General features: G+C 32.9%; 1 long non-coding RNA gene across 1 annotated transcript; it reads right to left on the bottom strand.

Moving 5' to 3' along the window:
• Positions 1-2,560: 2,560 nt before the first annotated feature.
• Positions 2,561-7,403, bottom strand: LOC130449608 (uncharacterized). The gene is made up of 2 exons (XR_008910475.1): positions 7,238-7,403; positions 2,561-3,551 (listed from the first exon to the last, which is right to left on the bottom strand). It is a non-coding gene; the product is annotated as an uncharacterized LOC130449608 (long non-coding RNA).
• Between the last annotated feature and the right edge of the window lie 15,695 nt (positions 7,404-23,098).

The following is a 23,098-nucleotide window of genomic DNA, read 5'->3' as shown; positions in this document are numbered from 1 at the left end:
CATGCTACTGCCCCCTATTTCTACTATAAACTGACTTGAATGTTATGATCACACCATTATCGAAGCTTTATGGTCTGAAATAATGGTAGTTAGAAAAACTCATGTTAAAATTAATTGCACATCACTTGACTGTTCAGTTCCCACCGTTTAATCGCGTTCCTTAAACCGAGCATTCGCATTCTTTCGCCATTCTTATCTGTAACAATCTAGACGAACCATATAAATCAAGAGATATAGGAAGTTTTTAAAGAAATCCACAACACAAAGAAATGCTTTGATTTCAAATTGTTTTTGTAGCATTCTCTCATTAGTAGGAATTTAAGATGTAGAAATTCTAGGATGAATAGGTAATTTGGAAGCTACGAAATTACTGAATTATTTTTATTCGATGGGACACTTTTAACATTAGCAAATTCCACTGGATTTTTGTTTTCTCTTCGGCGGTTAATTTTAATTTTCATAGTGTGGTTCATATTGATTCGTACAAAAGGTTTGTAGGTGCTGTCCAATTTGTAACACTATTGAAGTGGAGATTATTGGTTTGGAATTCAACTAACGATGTTTTTTACATTTTCTAAAAACTGTAATAAACCGCAAAAAGGTCCAAAACGTGACGGTGATTGAAGAATTAGTGACTGTAATATATTACATTGAATTCAATGTATACAGGATAACGTCCTTGTTTCCAGAAGAAACTCGAAGAGGTTGATTTTGATATGTTCGAATACCACAAGAAATTGTGTGGGACTTGCTATGACTCCAGCAGAAGCCTTGCTTATCACCAGATGCAACTTTCCATGCAAAGAAAGTCTACCAAAAACTACATTGGCTTACGAAGTCAAAAAATTATTATTATATTATTAGTACGTAGTAAATAAAAAATTTAGAGGGCGACATAAATAAAGTTTACTTTGTTTATCAAATGAATATGCAAAAAGAAGCTCTCAATAATCTAATTATAGCCCATGGTATTATTAGGTTTCCAACCAACGTTCAGCAAGATCTTTGAGACCTTAGTAAAACCATTCCTTAGGATCTCATGCAAAAAATTATATATTACATTATTAAAATCTCCTTTGAATTGATTTTTCTTTCACGCAAGAATTTTCTCATGGATCTAAATAAATATTGAGCTTACCGAACACAGTCCGGACTAAATGCTGGATGATTCCGCGTAACCAGTATGTTGTTTAGCATTGTTTTGTTGTAAGAAAATTTGTTTTTGGTTAACTTAATCTTGATACTTCTCTAATAAACCTCATATATTCGAATCATTTGTCCATTATATATCTCGACATTAATAGCCGCTCGAATCGATTTCTTTTTGCGACTGGTTTTGATAATTGTCCTTTGTCTTACCACAGACAGCAGCTACGTATCAATCTCAAACTTCTCGTTAAATTGAAAAAAAAAGAAAAATGTTAACGTTAAATTTAGCAGCTTTTATGCATTTTTTAGTTCATAATTGATTAATTTAAGATTTTTGATTATAAATACATGTGGAATAAAAATCAATAATATTTAATTTAAATTAGATAAGTTTGGTAGACGCAGGAGCCTCCTTAAATAAACAAAATGTTTTTTTTATATTAGTAAAAATCGTTGAGTGATGGGTCAAGGGCAGAACAGAAGTATCAGTCAAGTATTTGCATATAAATTTTAATTTGTGAATATTTTTGTTAAAAATATGTTTAATTTTCAATAAGAAAGAGTGTTTGAAATGAAAACGCCTAATGAAGAGTCTATTCGAAAAGAAGAATGATATCTAAATAAGTGTGTCAGGGTCGGAGCGATGGAATCAGCCCTCGTATATGAACGATTAATTTTTCTACTTAATCTTATTGCAATGTATGTTAGATTCCAGAAGTCGTGATCGATCAGTGAATGTATTTATTCTGTTCTTACAACATACAGAATTGTCTAAGTATTACTTATATTTCAATTGTATTCTATCGGCATTAAATAATAGGATGATTTTGTATTTTATAAGAAGCTGGCAGTTTATAGTTGAACGAAACCGTTGATTATATTACATACTCATATATTTCCTCGGGTTAGTATTTAAAGATAAGGCTTATAAATGATAATTTTATTGATTTCTATATCTAGGCGGAGATGTGTGTATTTAGACTAAATACAAGAATTATCCGTGGACTTTCCCACCTAACAAAGAAACAAGACATTTTTTGCATGATAATTTCGATTTTTCAATATAGTCTACACACTTTTTCCAAGTATATATCAACCAATTTAACGATTCTAAACAATAGTTGCATCGGTGACGGTAGTGGACGGGGTTTGGTATATAAGTTGTGTTCAAGGTGAAAAATATGCAACCATTCATTTCCGAAATGGAAAGGAAATGATGGAAAATATATTGAGATGAAAAAATCACTTATATGGCATATAAATTCAAGAGAAATTGCTTTAAACAATTCATAGAGTTTGAAACAAGCCCAGCCCACATGAACTAACCTAGCTTAACCTAACATAATTTAACCTTTTTTGTTCAAAAAAGGCGGGGTGGAAGCTTATGCCCTTGTCACATACAGCTGTAAAATAGAGAGAATTCCTTTATTGTCAAAAAATTGTTACAATTTGTAGATAAAAGCTTGTAAAAACTGAAAAACAAACCTAAAAGTAACTAAATAAAGATATAAATAAAATAAAATTTCAATATACTGAATAAAACCACAATGACTAACAAAATTATAGGTAATAATTATCAAAATCATTTCAAAACCATATTAAAATCTACTGACATTACTAAATTGCTGAAAATTTCTTAAATAAATTCTTGAAAACCTAAAAAAAACATTAGATAATCGAAAATCCTCTCAAAACCATATTAAAATACCCCAACCATCTATGAAACCATATTAAAATACCCCAACCATCTATGAAACCATATTAAATTGAAAGGAAACTCATAAAAACCTTAGGTATCCACAAAAAATATTAAATATACGAAAATCCTCTCAAAACCATATTAAATTGCTCCAACCATCTGTAAACCATATTAAAATGCGCCAACCATCTATGAAACTATATTAAATTGAAAGGAAACTCATAAAAACCTTAGGTATTCATAAAAAAAAATTAAATAATCGAAAATCCTCTCAAAACCATATTAAATTGCTCCAACCATCTGTAAACCATATTAAAATGCGCCAACCATCTATGAAACTATATTAAATTGAAAGGAAACTCATAAAAACCTTAGGTATTCATAAAAAAATATTAAATAATCGAAAATCCTCTTAAAAACATATTAAATTGCCTCAATCATCTGTAAACCAAATTAAAATGCGCCAACCATCTATGAAACCATATTAAATTGATAGGAACCTCATAAAAACCTTAGATATCCACAAATAATTTTAAATAATCGAAAATCCTCTCAACACCATATTAAATTGCCTCTAATCATCTGTAAACCATATCAAAATGCCCCAACCATATTATTGCAGATCTGAGTTGCGGATTAGTGTAGTGTGCTGTTTTTTATTTAAAAAATTCACGCTGACGTCTTGCCTTCAAAGTTTTTTATCCTGTAAAGTTAGATTATGAATAAAAAATTGTGAATTGAATTTAAAAAACAGATATCTTTTGAAATTTTTGTCTTATCGCCAATAATTTATTAATTAACTCAAGAAAGCACTATATGAATAAATAATTCTTCTTTTGTATGAAATATACCGTTATTAGTATATTTAAACTACAATTACTACATCTATAAGTTACTTTGACCATATTATGGTTATGATTTTTCTCATTAATACGGTATAATAAGCTCTCTCGAAATACATCTGTTTGTTACTTGTTACTTTTCAAGAGTCTAGAATATTATATTAATGCAATTCATACACTGTAAAATATAAGTAATATCGTGAGATAATTTATATACTTCATGAACCTAATGAAACTAAAAACATAGAAATAAAATGGAGGAAGACATAAATGAATCTCTACACAAAACTCAAATTAGATCTCGAGTGAAGCACATGATGTTCAAAGGAGCAGCAGCCTAAGTAGGCTGTAGTGTAGGTTACAAAAATTGTTTATTTCGACCTACGACATTAAAAAAATTTCATCACCGTTGTTTTCAATTTTACTACTCGGTGGTCTTTCGAGGTCGCTGAATAGAAATATCACGACAAAAAAGGTCTACAAGGTACATGGTGACTATGGTAGCTGTAGAAGCCTTTTCCAGCGATATTTGATCGGTTTATTATCGGGAACGTGGACTAGCTTCAATATATTTTCCGAGCTTTCGAATACTTATGTATTCATCGTCTGGGAAATAATTAATTAAGATTTTCAGTTGTTTTTGAATTGTATTAATTCTTTAAAAAATTTTTAAAATCATAGGATTCGATATTCAATATTCAAAGTCACTTGAATCTTGAATTTTGAAACCTAAAAGAATTTTTATAATGAAAAAGTGAAAATAAGATAGTTACTGAGAGTTTTGTCATGATATTCGTATCCAGAATCTTCGTAAGCCCCCAGGAGATATATTTTCGGTTAATTTCATAACGAATTGTCATCGTGCTCCAGGACACGACGTATAAACCATCCACCCCGAGCACCAGGTACCTCACAGGTACCATCGTGATGATCGTATTCAGCGATCTCTAAAACCATGATCATGATGTATATATTTCATTAATTCCACAACGAATTTCCAAGGGGGTCCAAGAGACAATGTATAAACCATCCATTCCAAAAACCAGGTACCTTCTAGGTTATCGCCGTCGTGATATCCAGGTTCAGGGATCTCTAAAGCAACCAGGATGTATATATTTGGTTAGTTTCATAATGAATTTCTATGGTGCTCCAGTACGCGACGTACAAACCAGTCATCCCGGCACCAAGTACCTCACAGGTCATCGTCGTCGTGATATTCGTGTTCGACGATCTCTAAAACCATCATGATGTATATATTTCGCTAATTACACAACGAATTTCCAAGGAGGTCCAAGAGACAATGTATAAAACATCCATTCCAAAAACCAGGTACCTTCCAGGTTATCGCCGTCGTGATATCCAGGTTCAGGGATATCTAAAGCAACCAGGATGTATATATTTGGTTAGTCTCATAACGAATTTCTATGGTGCTCCAGTACGCGACGTACGAACCAGTCATCCCGGCACCAGGTACCTCACAGGTCATCGTCGTCGTGATATTCGTGTTCGACGATCTCTAAAACCATCATGATGTATATATTTCGCTAATTACACAACGAATTTCCAAGGAGGTCCAAGAGACAATGTATAAAACATCCATTCCAAAAACCAGGTACCTTCCAGGTTATCGCCGTCGTGATATCCAGGTTCAGGGATATCTAAAGCAACCAGGATGTATATATTTGGTTAGTCTCATAACGAATTTCTATGGTGCTCCAGTACGCGACGTACGAACCAGTCATCCCGGCACCAGGTACCTCACAGGTCATCGTCGTCGTGATATTCGTGTTCGACGATCTCTAAAACCATTATGATGTATATATTTCGCTAATTTCACAACGAATTTCCAAGGAGGTCCAAGAGACAATGTATAAAACATCCATTCCAAAAACCAGGTACCTTCCAGGTTATCGCCGTCGTGATATCCAGGTTCAGGGATATCTAAAGCAACCAGGATGTATATATTTGGTTAGTTTCATAACGAATTTCTATGGTGCTCCAGTACGTGACGTACGAACCAGTCATCCCGGCACCAAGTACCTCACAGGTCATCGTCGTCGTGATATTCGTGTTCGACGATCTCTAAAACCATCATGATGTATATATTTCGCTAATTACACAACGAATTTCCAAGGAGGTCCAAGAGACAATGTATAAAACATCCATTCCAAAAACCAGGTACCTTCCAGGTTATCGCCGTCGTAATATCCAGGTTCAGGGATCTCTAAAGCAACCAGGATGTATATATTTGGTTAGTTTCATAACGAATTTCTATGGTGCTCCAGTACGCGACGTACAAACCAGTCATCCCGGCACCAGGTACCTCACAGGTCATCGTCGTCATGATATTCGTGTTCGACGATCTTTAAAACCATCATGATGTATATATTTCGCTAATTTCACAACGAATTTCCAAGGGGGTCCAAGAGACAATGTATAAACCATCCATTCCAAAAACCAGGTACCTTCCAGGTTATCGCCGTCGTAATATCCAGGTTCAGGGATCTCTAAAGCAACCAGGATGTATATATTTGGTTAGTTTCATAACGAATTTCTATGGTGCTCCAGTACGCGACGTACAAACCAGTCATCCCGGCACCAGGTACCTCACAGGTCATCGTCGTCATGATATTCGTGTTCGACGATCTCTAAAACCATCATGATGTATATATTTCGCTAATTACACAACGAATTTCCAAGGAGGTCCAAGAGACAATGTATAAAACATCCATTCCAAAAACCAGGTACCTTCTAGGTTATCGCCGTCGTGATATCCAGGTTCAGGGATATCTAAAGCAACCAGGATGTATATATTTGGTTAGTTTCATAACGAATTTCTATGGTGCTCCAGTACGCGACGTACGAACCAGTCATCCCGGCACCAGGTACCTCACAGGTCATCGTCGTCGTGATATTCGTGTTCGACGATCTCTAAAACCATTATGATGTATATATTTCGCTAATTTCACAACGAATTTCCAAGGAGGTCCAAGAGACAATGTATAAAACATCCATTCCAAAAACCAGGTACCTTCCAGGTTATCGCCGTCGTGATATCCAGGTTCAGGGATCTCTAAAGCAACCAGGATGTATATATTTGGCTAATTTCATAACGAATAACCTCGGAGGTCCAAAATACAACTTATAAAATAGCCATCCCGCGTACCAGATACCAGGGGTTATAAATTTGTTATCTTTCAACCCATTGAGAAGCACTTTTCGAAATTCCTTTGTCCTTTGCAAAAATGCAAATTTTCATTTCCTATCCACAAAGTTTCCTAGGAGTCTCCCGAATGAATTTTGTTACAGCCGTCTTACTGCTTAAAAAGCTTTGCGCTTTATTTCCACTACTAAACAACTTGTTTTTAAATTCGATCGAGGAAGTATTCATACTCGTATAATAAAAAAAATATCACATCCAGTTCAAAAAGTCCTAATACTAATTAGAAAAAAAAACAAAAAAATCCTGTTCTCTGTATTTGAATGGAAATATTGATCAATTGAAATAAATAAATGTCAACTGCGATAAAATAATTCATATCATTACCTTTTGTTTGTAATCCTGCTTTTATTTTAATTTTTTTAAAGTTCAATAGTTCTTTACCGGCTAGAAGTTGTTAAACTTTTTGCTTGTGTACTCCGCTCACGATCACGTCCATTACGCTCTAGTTACTTGCAGGCAATTGAAAGCATAGATCGCTTCGCAGATGGTGTCAGATGTGATTTATTCATAGACGATTGCCTCTTGAAATGATTTTCGACGATACCTTGTCTGTTAAGAGTAGGTATTATCTGACTTTTCTATTCTTTATTAATATGTACATAACTAATGATGACGAATCAGTTTCAAATAATATTAATCAATTGATAAATTAATGGATTAATTATTAGATATCAATGCTTTTTGATTTCAATTAACAAATGAAAATTTCTAGAAAAGAAATGTGTATATTAACTTAAAAAAAGACGTACAATTTGAAGAAAATGGCTACTTAAATTCTGGGGAGGTTTCTGAGCAAATTTTAGTTGCTTTGAATTGTCCGAAATAGATTTATTGAGCATTACTTAGAATCATTTAATGGATAAAGTTGGAAGAAATTAATAAAAAGTGAGTTTTTTTTCTAAACTTTGAAGAAACAGTGAAGGTTACAAAAAAGTTGTAGATCTTTCAATTTAACACAAGGATGGGTCACTAAAGTTTGTTGCTTTCATTGATATGTGCAGAATAAGCGAAGCTAGAGCTTAATGAAGAATAATAAGAAATCATATCTAACCAAATAATTGCGTATTCTCAAAAAAAAAAACATGAATAGATTATCTGGAATGATTTCGATGTACATTAAACCTCTATAAGTCCACCAAACACATAACAAGATCGACCTCTCTTTACGAGAAGTTTTGGCAATCATCCTTTATCTAACTACTGGTTTTCCATATTCGAGTTGTTTAAATAAATTCTTTTTCATCGCAAGTAACAATTAGTCTTATAAAACAATCATCTTTCGGCCAGACTTGAATTGAAGTTATAGATCTTATCTATCTCTAGAAGGTCGTTTGAACAGTTAATGCTGATATTAAGCTGGTCTTCTACTGCTTCCCTTAAACATCAATACCTTGCAGGGGGACAACATAAGCGCAAACGATCTTCTACATTCAGATCTCCTCTATTAAAACCATTATACTAACGAGTGGTCCCTTCGTTCATCAACTGTGTTTTTAAATTTTAATATTTAAAAATACAAGTAAATCATATTCAATCCTCAATAAAGTTAGAGAGAATATTAAGAACAAAATAAATTAAGCTCTTCATAGAATTAGAGACTGGACTTAGCAAGCCTACTGCAACTGGAGAAATCAAGAGAGTAGCAGAAAGGCGTGCCAGTATCGAATCGCTTCAGCTCTTGATCACTGGAGCAAATCAACGCAGACGACTGAAGAGAATAAAAGCATCTGAACTGCTATAACCATTAAGTGTAGGGTTTTGTATGAATTCATAAAAGTAATTACTTAGAATATAGAAAATTCATTAGGGCATCATGATAATTCATTGCATTTAGGTTGATGAAATCGCATAAAAATTATATATCGATCAACCACTACCAGTTTAAATATGAATCAAAAATGACAAAAACTGCTCGTACTATAGTTATAACAAATTGATATTTCATTTTAAATCAATTTGCTCAATTGAAATTATTTTAAATACGAGAGTTATTTGTCCGACTTCAACCTAAAGATGTCATCAATTAGCAATATAAAATGACAAATATATTTGCGCATGTTTTGTGACATTCTCACTTAAATTTCAAAAATTTTGAACGCTTAGTTTCTATCTGACAAACATATAAGTGATTTATTGCCATAAGTGGCCGTGGCCATAGCAGTTGATTGACGACGTGCGTTCGGGATGGCCCAAAATTGCGACTACTACCGATATCATCTGAAAAGTGAACCAAATGGTACAGGACGATCATCGGATTGAGATTAGAGATATGAAAGAGGACCAAAAGAACTCATTTGCCATATACTGAGAATTATGCATGTGTAAGCGCGCTGAGTGTCGCTTTTCTGATCACCATGGACCAAAAATGCATTCGAATGAACATTTTTCATGCATTATTAACGCAGTTCAAGCAAAATAAGTCGATTTAACTGTAGAAGACACTTGGATTCACCACTACACCCATGAAATGGAAAAATAATCAAGACAGTGGATTGAAAATTGCGAACTTACTCCAGAGGTGATAAGTACAGTCAGAACAGCGATTGAAATCATTTTTGGGATATTCAGAGGATTGTGTTTATTGACTACAAGAAGAAATTGCATTGATGTGTTTGCAAAATTTCGAAATTATTCAGAAAAATAATATTTAAATCAAAATGTTCCGCAAAACAACATTGTCCTCTTCAAAATCCTCTCCATTATAATTTATAAATTTGTTTTACCAGAAATATTTTTTGTACTCATCTCTAAACCCCTACAGTGCATATGCAGGTACATTGTCATGTATGGTGGAAAAACTAGGCTCCTGTGTGTCACAAATCGGGTCTGTCTCTAACAACATTATTGCTAAATCTGCTTAAAACTTCCAAATAAAATAATGTCTCGACAATTTCGTCCATGCGGACAGTTGATAAGCATCCACAACGAGGTTTGTCATCATTCCATGTGTTGTGATTTTTAATCTCGTTAACTTGAGTTTCTTTCTTAGCATCAGGTGTTTTCAACATTGAAACAGCTTCAACAATATTTGAATCGAGTAAAAAAAAATCAATTCTATTCCGGATATTATTGAGTCCCCTTAGTATACAGATGTTTCAAATAGACGTTGCGGCAGATGATGGTCACCACAATCGAATGAATGAATGACAATAAACCAGTGTCAATGGTAATCTGAAAAATCTTTGGATCGCTAAGTTTAGTGATAGCAACTGGCTTGTGTTATTTTGTTAATTCAGCAGCGTTTTTAATCTTTGAGTGCAAATGCAAAAGCTTACAATTAATTTGAAATCAGTTTCTGTTATGAGTTCAACATTTTCCATTTCACGTCATTGCCCATAAAAATCATATACGATGATTGATGGACAACCAAGACCTAATTGTACAAGATGATAAATGGGCCCATGTACATCTCCAGGCTATTTTGAAAGAATGAAGGATATAACCTTTTATTCTTTTTTACATCATCCTTATGTCCTTAGGCCGTAACGATCGTTAATTTGTTTATCGACAATGTAACAACGTCCAATATACTTTGAAAAATAATTCTAACTACAAAAATTTAATCAAAATATCTATTTGATATGGAACTTTTATCAAGTGTCATGCATTACCGTATTTAATTGTTATTATACAGAGTGAGTTTTATGTATGGAACGCCTCAATTATCTCAGTAACGGCTTGTATGATTTTTATAAATTTTTCTGTGGTATTATCGTGGTATTTATATGGTTGTCAGATCTTTCCTTTTTCCAAAGATTCAATAAATTATTATTGTTGAAGTTTATTCAAAGTCATAATGGATCGTTTTTCTGGAAAAGATCAAATTGATATTTCAATGATATAAGGATATTTTGATAGGCGTAGAAGTCAACAAGAAACTTGTAATATCTCTAATAATTCATATTCTAACCGAAATCCCATAGGATCTACTGTCAGTTAATTAATGGAAAAGTTTAGCGAATCTGGTTCAGTAAAAGATTTATCCAAATCGGGGCGCATCAACTGAAAGCAAATCTTTAGATTTTTGTGTCCTGTTAGAAGAAGATCCACACTTGAGTACTAGACAGATATCCAGGGAACTTGATATTTCGCAAACATCGTAACGTTGGTTCAAGAGTTGTCAGATGACGATTTTGATAGACGTGAAGAGTTTGCAGACCTAATGATGGAAATATGCTACAACCAAAACTTTTTGTATTGATGGAAACGTAAATCGGCATAATTGTAGATGCTGGTCACGTAACAATCCTCGTTGGATTCGTAAATCCCATACAAGATACAAGATGGTACCCCACCTCACTATACGTAAGTGGTGAGGAAATACCTAAATAATGTGTTTACCAGAAGATGGATTGGAAGACGTGATTTTATCGAATGATCCCCGCGATCCCCGACATGAATCCGTTAAACTATTTCCATTGGTGTCACTTAGAAAACATCGTTTATAAAACAAAACCTGCCAATATTCAGGAAAATAAAGGTATGATTCCCACAGAGATAAGACAAATTGAACAGTCAGGGATATTGCCAAATGTATTGTTTTAAAAATCGCATGGCTTTAAGTAAATGGACAACATTTTGAGTACCTCTACTGTATGTTTTCTAGAATTTGTAATTTTTCTACTCCACAAAATTGGATCTACTTCCGACATAACACAAACATTTGAAGATTTGTCTTTAGTTGTTGTAGGTTTTCTGCATCATGATTTGGATAAATATTTTACTGCACCAGTTTAGTTATAGAATATTGGAATTAAATGAGTTTATTCAATCATAACATCTAAATGTACAATATTTATTGTAACTTTGGTTGAGATACTGAAAATTTAGCTAAAACCTCGAAATTATGGCATTTAGATTTAGAGAATATCACATAAAAAATAATCAGTATTTCTTAAGGGTGCCTAAAAATACAAAAGACCCTTGCACAAAAAAATTTATAAAAATCATACAAGCCGTTACTGAGATAATTGAGGCGTTCCAAACATAAAACTCACTCTGTATTTGTATATATACTGTCAGTTGGTTAGTATAAGCCTTTGAAATTTAAACATAAAATTAATGCCTTCTGTGTAATGTATATTATGACATACTTCTAAGTACAGTTGAATTATTCAAAAGGATATGAATTTCGGTTCATTACCAGTGTCAGTAAAATTGAAAATTTGCTTAAAAATTTTATATGGCAAGAGCTGGAAGCTTTTTATGTGAAATGAGGATCGAATCGCCTGAAGGAGGTTAATACTCTTTGGATGTTAGCGGCAATTTTCTATGAAGAAAATTTTTATGAGGTATAAATGATATTGTTCCAGTTATTAATTGAAAAGAAATCTTTATTTGGTTAAATCTAGTACAAACAAGAAGATGGAAAACCGATCCTGTCAGTGAAAATATGTCACAATTGTTAAAAAAATTTGTAGTCTTAAGCTACCACATTCATTTAATTAGAAAATAAAGGAGATGGGAGCTTCCAGAAGTAGCTATCCATATTCGCCGCAGTTAATTTGCAATCAATACTTTCCATTTGAACATACTGATTCCTTACGAATTCCATCAGAAGCTCTAGCAAAAATTGAGCAGCATTACAAGATTATAAAACGAATAGCGAAGAAATGATAGCATGAAAAAGAAAAGAAGAATCGAGACGCAGTTCACAAAAGTCTTGAGAATTAGTTATAATAGTAACAGAATTTCTGGTAAAACATCAAACAATATTATATGGTAATCACGAAAAGCTTCACAGATTTAAAGATAATTTAAAAAGTAGAAAAAATATCTTTGATAACAGGCGAAGTCCTATAATAACTTTCCTAGAAAGGGGTGATGAAACTTCTAATCGAATCAGTTTTCAAGAGTAAGTTTGTATCTATCATAAATGAGGATCTCGTGGAAGAACCATGTGATGAAGAAATGAGAACAGAAAAATCATAAGAGAGAATTGGATGTCAGCAGTAATCACCAAATTAGGGGAGATATACAGGAAAAAATACACAGAGTAATACAGAAAATTTGAAATAAAAAACAAATATCTGAGAGATGGAATACCAAGAAAAAGATTTACAATATTGGATGAATTTAAAGAATATTAAATTCTATCCCGGCTCTGTGACAAAATAACTTTATTTTTTGTTCCTTATATGGGATTGCAGGAAATATTGAAATAACGATGGCTAGATGAGACCACCATATCGTTGCGAACTGAAACTTATTGAATTTGTATGGGAACAGAGCAAACACAATTCTTTTGAAACAAGTGATGTTAAACAGTTCTGTTTGGAGGCTGTGCCTGAAAACTGGGAAAAGGCAGTGAATCATACGATCACACACTATAAATTGAAGCAAACTCAACGACAGGTTATATTGTGGAAATAAATCTCACGGAAAGTTGAAATATGACACAGAGCATAATAATGTCAAATTAACGTTCATAAATCGGAGCTATGAGTGCTTTTCCCACTCTCCCCTATCCCTCATTTGAGTCGACAAACTAAAACTTGTAATATAAAATATACGCACAATTTTTTAAGCGGGCGATGTTTATGTTATTATTTATTATAATTAAGTTGTTTTTGTGAAATTTGGCTTTTGAAATTTTTTTTATTAAATTACCCAGTAACTATATTTTTCCAGGTTGTTTTATCGAGGCCTCATTTGTTATGAATTTTCGTTTTCTACTGCTGTAGCTGTATTATAAACTGTTTTAGTTATATGGCCGAGAGAATTTTTTTTCAGAACCTCTGGTCCAGCTTCATGAAAAATTAGTTACAATAATTGATATGAGAATAAATTTATTACGATGTATAAAAATATTTGCGTATATTGCAAATTATTCAAATACGTCTAATTTTTTTTATGGACTAGTTGATCCACTTCGTTAATATTGTCAGCTTAAGATATTTCACAAATCACAATTTTATTCATTACAAAGTGAGGATGATAAAGAAAACTATTAAAACCATTTGGTATATTTGAAAGTGGTGTCAGTCATATAAACTAGGGAAGATATACAGAAAAAATACACAGAGTAGTACAGAAAATTTTAAATGAAGAACAAATATCTGAGAGATGGAATAATGAAATAATATATCCACGACCAAGTGGTTGAAACATATTTACAGAATTGAATAAATTTAAAGTATATTAAGTTCTATCCCGTTCTGTGACAAAAGAACTGTATTCTTTCTGTTCCTTATATGAAATTGCGAGAAATATTGGAAAGACAGTGGCTAGATGACCACCATATCATTGTGAACTGAACCTTATTGAACTGGTATGGGCACATACAGAGAGAAAACACAATTCTTCTGAAACGAGTGAAGTTTAACAGTTTTGTTTGGAGGCTGTGAGTGATGTTAAGCCTGGAAACTGGGAAAATGCAGTGAAACTTACAATTAAAGAAGAACAAGAGAAAATATGGAAGTTGGACAATATTGCTAATGAAGTTATAGAGTTATTCGTTGTGAAAATTGGTTACAGCTGTTCATCTTCTGATTACGATTTGGATTTGTAACAAGTAGCTCTACTTAAACTGATGAGTTCAAACCCTTTTACCTATATAACTAATAATAATAATTACAATTTTTTACCTTCAGCTGTTTTGAAGTCCACTAAAAAGAAGTGATGCTTCATCATTTTATTCCTCTCTCATTGATAAAAATAGATTGTACATATTGATTACTTGATATTTTAGTTCGAATAGGAGATTAATTCCATGAAAAGTAATTTCGTTTGCACCACGATCAGAATTATTTAGTTCAAAATACAGAATCATCAATAAATTTTCGTATAATGTAAATCCGAATTCAACATATTTAACTGACGTAATGTAAGAGAAGAATGGTTGATATTTCATTTATATTTAGTATATTTTTACGACTGAATATTCCAATTATTTCAATGTTGATATGAAGTATAGATGCCCCAGTTGCATATTTCGTTGTTTCCTGATGTTTTATTAAACCAGGTACATAAGGTCGGTAAAGGGAAATTTACTCAAACATGACGGTATAATTAATTCTTGAAAGCTCCGCCGAGAAGATGACAATTGCTGGAAACTGGAAAATTCCAGAGTAAAAGTTATATGAGACCAAGTTAAATAAAGAGACATCGTATTAAATCCGAAGCAGCGACTCGCTTATTAATTCTAGGTTAGGTTCTGCTAATAAAACAAAATTACCAGGGCAGTTAATTATGAGAATTCTCTCGAAATCAACTCAAGGCAAATTTGCTGGTTTTAAGCTTTGGGCTACTACCAAATCTTTTATTTTATATGGAAGCCATCTTTCAAATCCACATTTGAGAAAATATTTACTTTCAGAAAAGGGTCGTTATTATATTTATTAAGTTAACTTGGAAATTAATTTTAAAATTCGGAAAAGTTACAGCAAAGAAAAACGTAGACAACTAGATCTGCACATAAAATTTTTTTTTTCTTATATAAAAGCTATTCAAATAGAAACTAGAAATGATAATTCAAAATTAATATTTCTGCCCACTTTTTTATTTACGTTTTTTTTACTAATATTAACATTGAAATTAAAAAAACCGTTATAAATAATGTTTTCCGTGGATTATAGTCAATGTTACGACTGACACTTTGGCGAGAAAAAGAGGCTGAAGACGAAATATTTTTTCACTCGTCAACTACACAGGATTATTAGAAAATAATTGAGGTTTGGTACATTCAATCGTTAAATCTAGATTTCACTACTTAATTTGCAGTCTTTCAGGTAGTTCATAAGTTTCTTTGGGTTTTCTTGAAGTAGCTTCTCCAGCAAATATGATAGTTGATTCATTTTTCGTTCGTTGTCATATTTTAAACTTGTTCAACTCTACTTATGTTGTTGGAGTTATAGTCGTGATAATTTTTAACGGTTCGGTAAGGTTCCTGGAGGTTCTGATTTACTTTTCCTTGCCATTTTTCTTGAATTTTCTTCTTGAAAATTGGTTTCAAAACGGTATGTACTATATAGTTACTCTTTACTGATTTCTCGTTGCTGCATGCATTTTTTGCTAATCCATCTACTCTTTCATTTCTCTCTATTCCGGTGTGGGATGGAACCCACATGAAATTAACATTCATCTTGTTGTTTCTGCAAGAGAGTAGCTAGTTCTTATTATGAATGGCAAGGAGATGGTTGGGATCTTCCTGGCAGATTGCCGTTAGTGAGCTTCGAGAATCTGTTATTATAAGGATATTCTTGGATCGAATTTTCTGGAATTCCTTAAGTACTTTTAGATTGATAAAAAGTTCAGCAGAGTGGATAGATGTAATACGAGGGAGTACAAAAGATGTCGACAGGTTTTCGGAGTTGAAGGCGGCTCCAGTTTCATTTTGATTTTTCGAAGCATTTATTTATACCTTATAAAAGTTATCGTAGTCACTTTGGATTCTTAGGAATTTTCGTTTTATTACGTTTGTTGGTGTTTCTGATTTATTGAGGTGGGCAAGTTCTAGGTCTGTAGTAAGGAGGGTTATTGTCCATGGTGAGAATACCTTCTATTGATGACATGATCATAGATATTTGGAAATTGCAGATTCATACTGGATAAATATATATTGACTCTGTAATAGAAAGGAGTAGTTGAGTTGGTTGAGAATTTCTTTTTAAAGCGTTCAGATACGATGTTACGGTTTACAGAATTTCTTTTACTAAATGCTCAGATATTGTCTTCGGTAAGAACGAGGTGGATGGGACTTGTACGATGGGCACCCAAACAGATGCGGAGTGCTGTGTTCTGAATAACTTCCAGTGATGACAGAATGTTGTTGTAAGATGTTTTACACCTAACAAAAAAACAACAAAAAGCAGAATATATAAAACAACAATTAGATTCATGACATACACAGCAGAGACAAGACCCGATACAACTAAGACTAAAAGACTACCTACTAGGGACAACGGAAATGAAAGTAGTATGAAAATAGCAGGGAAAACACTTTTGGACAGAGAAAGAAGTAAAAACATAAGAAATACTTGCAAGGTAGAAAATGTAATTGACTGGGTACTAAAACGAAAACAAGAATGGAATAGTCACATAAGCAAAATGACAAGCGAAAAACTAGTGCGTATCGTAAGCCACTTCTGGATCCAGGAGGTTGAAACTGAAGAAGAAACAGGTTTTAAAGCTACCATACAAGGAAGAAGAAGAAGAAGAAGAAAAAGACCGTAGAATATTTTTTCTAGCAGAGTTGTAGTCGATCGCTCCGTAGTCAAGTTTATCAATGATTTGTACATGTGTAGTAAGCTTGAGTAGTCTGCACCCCAATTTTTGAATGCTAGTGTCCTGAGCAGTTTAATTGCAGATTGGCATTTTTTCTTCAATGTCAAAATCTGTGTTTTCCATGCTAATTTGTGATAAAGTATCATTCCTAGAAAATTTACTTTTTCAACATATTCTAGCTTTTTTCCATATAGATTTAAATTACAGGAAAATCGCAGGAAATCGTTTACATTGAAAATTCACGAGATGTAGTATTTAGTAATTGGAAAATCTAGGAAGTTGAGGTAGGAAAGGGCGGATAGGAAAGTTTGGGTTCTGAAGAAAGGGAATTATTCGATTCAATAGTACGAATCACATAGTGGACTTGGGGATCATTTAGAGGACACAGAATGAAGAATTTGTTAATATTGACAAACACGGTATTACTATGTTCAACTAGCTCTTGTATTCTCAGCATACGAGAATGAATTGCTTCAAAAACAAGAGTTTTTTCATGAGATTAGTCGGTTTAGGTGCAGTAGACGTTTCATCTATATTCTATTATGCAAAACAAATCGTAAAAAGAATGAAAGTTGAAAATGTACAACGTCAATGTACCAGTCAAAAATTAACGTAGAAATTTCCAATTTTTTTTACTCCTCCTATTTTTTCTCGTTAACTGAAAATACTGTCATAAAAAGCGAGTTATAAAATAGGATATCAGGTTAATGAGAGAAATACGAAACCCTTTTGTGAACAACTGGCTGATGCTCGAGGCTCGTAATATGAAGACCGTTCGCTATTAAACCCTCGCAGGCTTTCTCTACAATGAGAGAGCTGTTACGTTATACCCCACAGTGAATTTTCATTTTTTTTTTGTTTTATTTTCGGTTTTATAAAATTACAAGAGAAGTGAAATTGGTCTGTCCAACCAAAATATGTTTTCATAAACTATTTGTAACGAAAGCTAATTTTTCTCAGAATAATAGTGCTGGAAAAAAATGGAATCTCCGCAAAAATCATAAAGCAGAATCCAATTAACATTTCTTCCAAACTTTCTTCTGGAAATTAAACTAATCGACGTTTTTGTTGTGTCGTTTTTTGTATTTTTGTTAGCTAACAATAAGAAAACCTCGCTAACGTTGTTTTTGCAAGCAATGTTGCCATTTTCGTAAGCAATATTTTATTTACTTCGAAAAAGAGAGATTGCTAGAGAGAATTTTAAAACATGTTAAAAATGTGATACCAAACCAAACATCGAAACTTATAATGTTACAAAATTATGAAAAATTGGAAGATAATGCAAGTCTTAAGTTATTACGGAATGAGAAGAAGTACAAAGAAAATTCGAAGAAATTAAATGAAAATATCAACATGAATATAGTGGGGAGTACATGCTATCAATTGCATTACGTTTCAATTATTTCTTGTACTTTGTACTTTGTCTATTCATATTTTATATATATATATATATATATATATATATATATATATATAAGCAGCGCTGACTTTTCGATTTTCTTGGACAGAGTGATCCCAGCAGCTAGATTTAGCTTAAGTCTACTAGAATAACTGTAGAAAATCCAATTTATGTCTCTTCTGGAGTACCCTAATAAAGATATTGTAGAAAAATAACTAAGATCAAGGCACCCAGACTCTTTATAAAGTTGTTCTGTCGAATGAATAGCCTTCTTTTTTGTGAATGATTTTCAGAAATAGTTTCTGTTAGTTTTTTTAGTTGACATCTGGCCACACCACCCCATCTAAGTATACCATATGTTAGTCGGGATTCAATATGGAGTATTTAGACTATTTATATTGAGGATTTTGATGAAGAACTTGAATTTATACAAAGTGTGGAACGCCTCAATTATTTCGGAAACGGCTTGTTCAATTTTTATGATTTCTTGTATACAAGGGTCTTATAATACGACCGGTATTATGGTAGTATTTACATTGTTTTCAGATCTTTCCTTTTTCTGGAGAAATAATGAACTTTGTTATTCCAAATAGATCACCTTGTATATTTTTCGCTTTTCGAAATCCTTAAGAAATACTACGAAATTATAGCTACATTTGCGTTATGACTTCTACAATAACATATTTGCTGTTTCGATAAATTATTATTGTTGAAGTTTATTGAAAGTTACAATTGATCGTTTATCTGAAAAAGATCGAATTGATATTACAATCATTTAGGATATGATTATAGGTGTAGAAGTCGTCAAGAAACTCGTAATAAATAATAATTCATATCCTAACCGAAATCCCATAATATCACTGTCAGTAAATTAGTGAAAAAGTTTGCGAAGATTTATTAAAATGAGAGCGAAGAAAAACTGTATCAGCTGAAAACAAATATTTAGATGTTTTTGTCCTGCAAGAAGACGATACACACTTGAGTACTAGAAAAATATGCAGGGAACTTGATACGAGTATGTCGGAAACTTCAGTAATTTCACGGGATAATAAATTCACTAGGATAATTAATGCGTTTCATACATAAAACTCACTCTGTATATCATTAGTTGCAGGTTTATGGTTACATTGCAAATGTGCGAAACCCATCTTAAGTATAGAATATTATCCCTAAATATACAATTAATTGGGTTTTGTTTTATCATAGTTACAGTTAGGTATTTATGATCGAACCAATTCAGAATGTTTTGAAAATCTAAATCGACTTTCATTTTCAAAGTGTTCCAACGGGTGTCTTTATAAAACACCACCATGTCATATACAAAGCTGATAAGTTCTCCTTGGCTATCCAGGGTGAGTAATCTATTCCAAAATAATATAAAAAATATTCGTCTTGGAACTTTGTCCAGTGGAACGCAATAAGCAACAACTTTTTATTGCTGACTTTTTCATTTAGACGTTTACACTGGTTTATATCATTCAAATAGCTTTTTAATAGTTTCCAGGCAGCTCCTCTCTCTCGCGCTTCGTCTAATGTATCATGTAATAAATATGGTTTACAGTATCAAATGCCTTAGACAGATCTAGGAATTTGCATACGCATTCTGAGTGGATATTTCCTTGCGAAATCCAAATTGTTTATCGAAAATTAGTCAAATTTTTCCAAAAAGTCAGTTGTCTATTCACAACAATTTTTTGAAAACTGTTTTTAGGCTTCGTTTTTCCACATTTTTCATAAATTGGTAACATAAACGTAAATTTGAACTCTGCGGCATATGCCAAATTCAAAAATTTCATTTATCGTAATTGTGAATGGTATAGAAATATGTTCGTCGATTATTTTAAAGGTTCCACCCCTAAAACCATCATACCGGGGAAATTTTCCTTTCTTTAGGGTGTGTATAGTACTTATTACTTCTCTGCGGGTAACAGGTCTGCTACTTTCTTTCTGGGAGTGGTCCGTTCGGTGTTTTTATTTTTTCTGCCAATTTCAGTCCAAATTCCGATTAATTAAAAATTTCTGAATTGTGTTTATCGTCTCTCATTAGTTTGTTTTTATATGTTGATAGTTCCTTAATTTCATCTCTTGATTACACAGGTTTTAAAAGATTTTTTATTGCGCTCCACAAGATTTTAGGATGATTGTTACTTTAATCAATTTTTTTTAATGTAATAGTTCCGTTTTTTTTCCAATATTAGCTTAAAAATTGTTTGTATATTTTGCATATAAGGTCGTATATTTTGAAGCCTTCAGCATTAAATATTGGGATGAATTGCAACTACAGCGTGTGCATCTGAAGGAAGTCTTCTCTTAATTGAAAACCGTCAGAAGTTTAATTGATTTTCAGTAGTTTCGATGTTAAATTGAATGGAGCCATCGATGTACTTTGAAAGTTTCAAAACTATAACAACGGTCTTATTATTTTCATTATAAACACTATAATACATCTGTAAGCTGTTCATTTCAATTTTATAATACCCTAAGAATAACATGAGATGTATACGACATGATATTCGTTATACAGGTTGTCTCATTATTGACATCTTTAAATATTTATCGGAGATTATTGGAACAAGGTGCTGCAGCAGACTTTGACTACTTTTTTGTGGATTTAAACGGTTCTGTCATAAAATAAAATTGTGAATTTAAGGGTTTGATAATAGAAGTGCAGTTATACACTACCGGTCCAAATTTTTGGCTCACCCCATAAATCATTCATTGAATTTAAATGTAATACACAAATTTATTTTATTATATTGTCAAACGAAGGTAGAAAAGGTGTCTTACAAACCAAACCTTTATCGGTGAGTGCGACAAGTTGAAACCTGCAAGTACCGGCTGTTTTGTTTATTATTTTTCAACAGTAGTCCCAGTTAGCCCTCTAAGACGCAATAACGTGCTGTGATTCATAAATTTTTCGAACAAAACATATGTTTGTGAAGTATACGAACTGTTCTCGTTCTCGCTAATTCAAACATGTAAGTTTGAAAATAGGTAAAACCAAAGAACTATCGGTTGAAACTGAACTTCAACCATCTACCAGGAGATTTGAAGACAGAAAACGTTCAAACCGGCCTCAAAATACCACAACCCCTGAAGATAAACGTATGATATTGATCAGTAAACGTGATCGATGCCTTTGAGTACTTCTACAGTGAAAATGAGATTAAAAGTAGCTGGCCTGTTTAGAGAGATAGCAAAGGTTGAAATAAAATTAAGAGTGTGCTTGTTAGGCTTGTAACATTCTCACTGCTCATAGTTTGCGTTACTTTTGTTGTTATAAACATTATACGAAATAAACTTACCAACTTCTTAGCAAGCACCACAGCTACTATAAAAGAATTAACGACCGAACTGGAGTGCCGTAGATTTGTCCTGGGGAGCAAGAAAGTTCTATAGAAAGTAACGACAACAAGTTTCAGGTCTTTCAAGTACTGACACCAGTAGACCTAGAACCCATTTTTGATGTGAGAACTCTACTCGCAAGACTTTCTTCACAAAGATGGATGGAAATAACTAGCAAGCTAAGGCATATATAGATGGGTCTTCTTAGTAATAGGACAGGCGACAGTATTTTTAGCGAACACTTTGATTTAAAACACCAACTACATGCTGTAGACATCACGCATGTCCAGAATGCTGCTGGTGCAAAAAGGAGGAATACAAGGGAAGCATTATAGTTAGCCTAGTGACCTTAGAAGGTTCAAAGTGCCTGATTAGGTTCGAGGACCTCGGCCTTTGGTAGTTTTTATTGGGAAACGAATACCTATAAGGAGGATTGTTGACTGTCAACTTTTGTTAACCTTAAGTGAATCTTTCTTATCAATTCAAGTATCAAATCGAGAATATTCAGAAACGTATGAAATTTATTCTCGTATACTGATAAACAGCCATAGTTGTATACAAATAAACTTGCTTGTTAAATGTATAAATCTTATTTTTAAATGTTTACAGGGAAAGTAAGATTTTAATTGGTAATTATCCCAGTTCGATACGCTTATGAAGCGAACATGAGCTGGTAAATAACGAACGTAAAAAAAACTATATGTCTGCATCCCCTAAAGCTGTTGCTTCGAGCGTCAATATGGATACGGCCCGGTCGCTTTATTGGCAATTGACCATGACAAGCGAACATCGCCGCTCGGAATACACCACAGCGATTTATTATGAGATATATAAAAATGGCCGCCGAATATAGTTGCAGGCAGGAAATAATTTGTTTTTATTTTTTTGGAATGAAAGAATATTTTCTTCATTGTTAGAACGCTTCATTGTATACTTCTAAGGGTTACTAAGGTTTGAGTGGACAAGGAATAACAAGTTTCCAATAATCGATACTCACTTTGTTCATAATTAAGAGAAATTGAATCGGATTGAAAATTTGCTTGTGGAATTAGGAGGATATTTCATTTTCTTTAGTCATAAGAATCACCAAAAATGATATAAGCCCCAATAGATAGAAGCACCTAGTAAAAGACAAGCTAAGACATATAAAGATGGGCTTTCTTAATAATACGACTGGTAACTACTATTATAAGCGATTTTTTTTAATTAAAACTCCA

The sequence above is a fragment of the Diorhabda sublineata genome, chromosome 10, assembly GCF_026230105.1.
Source record: "Diorhabda sublineata isolate icDioSubl1.1 chromosome 10, icDioSubl1.1, whole genome shotgun sequence".
Classification (NCBI taxonomy): Eukaryota; Metazoa; Arthropoda; class Insecta; order Coleoptera; family Chrysomelidae; genus Diorhabda; species Diorhabda sublineata.
The sequence above is the reverse complement of the archived record's forward strand: the minus strand, read 5'-3'. Positions and strand labels throughout refer to the sequence as shown.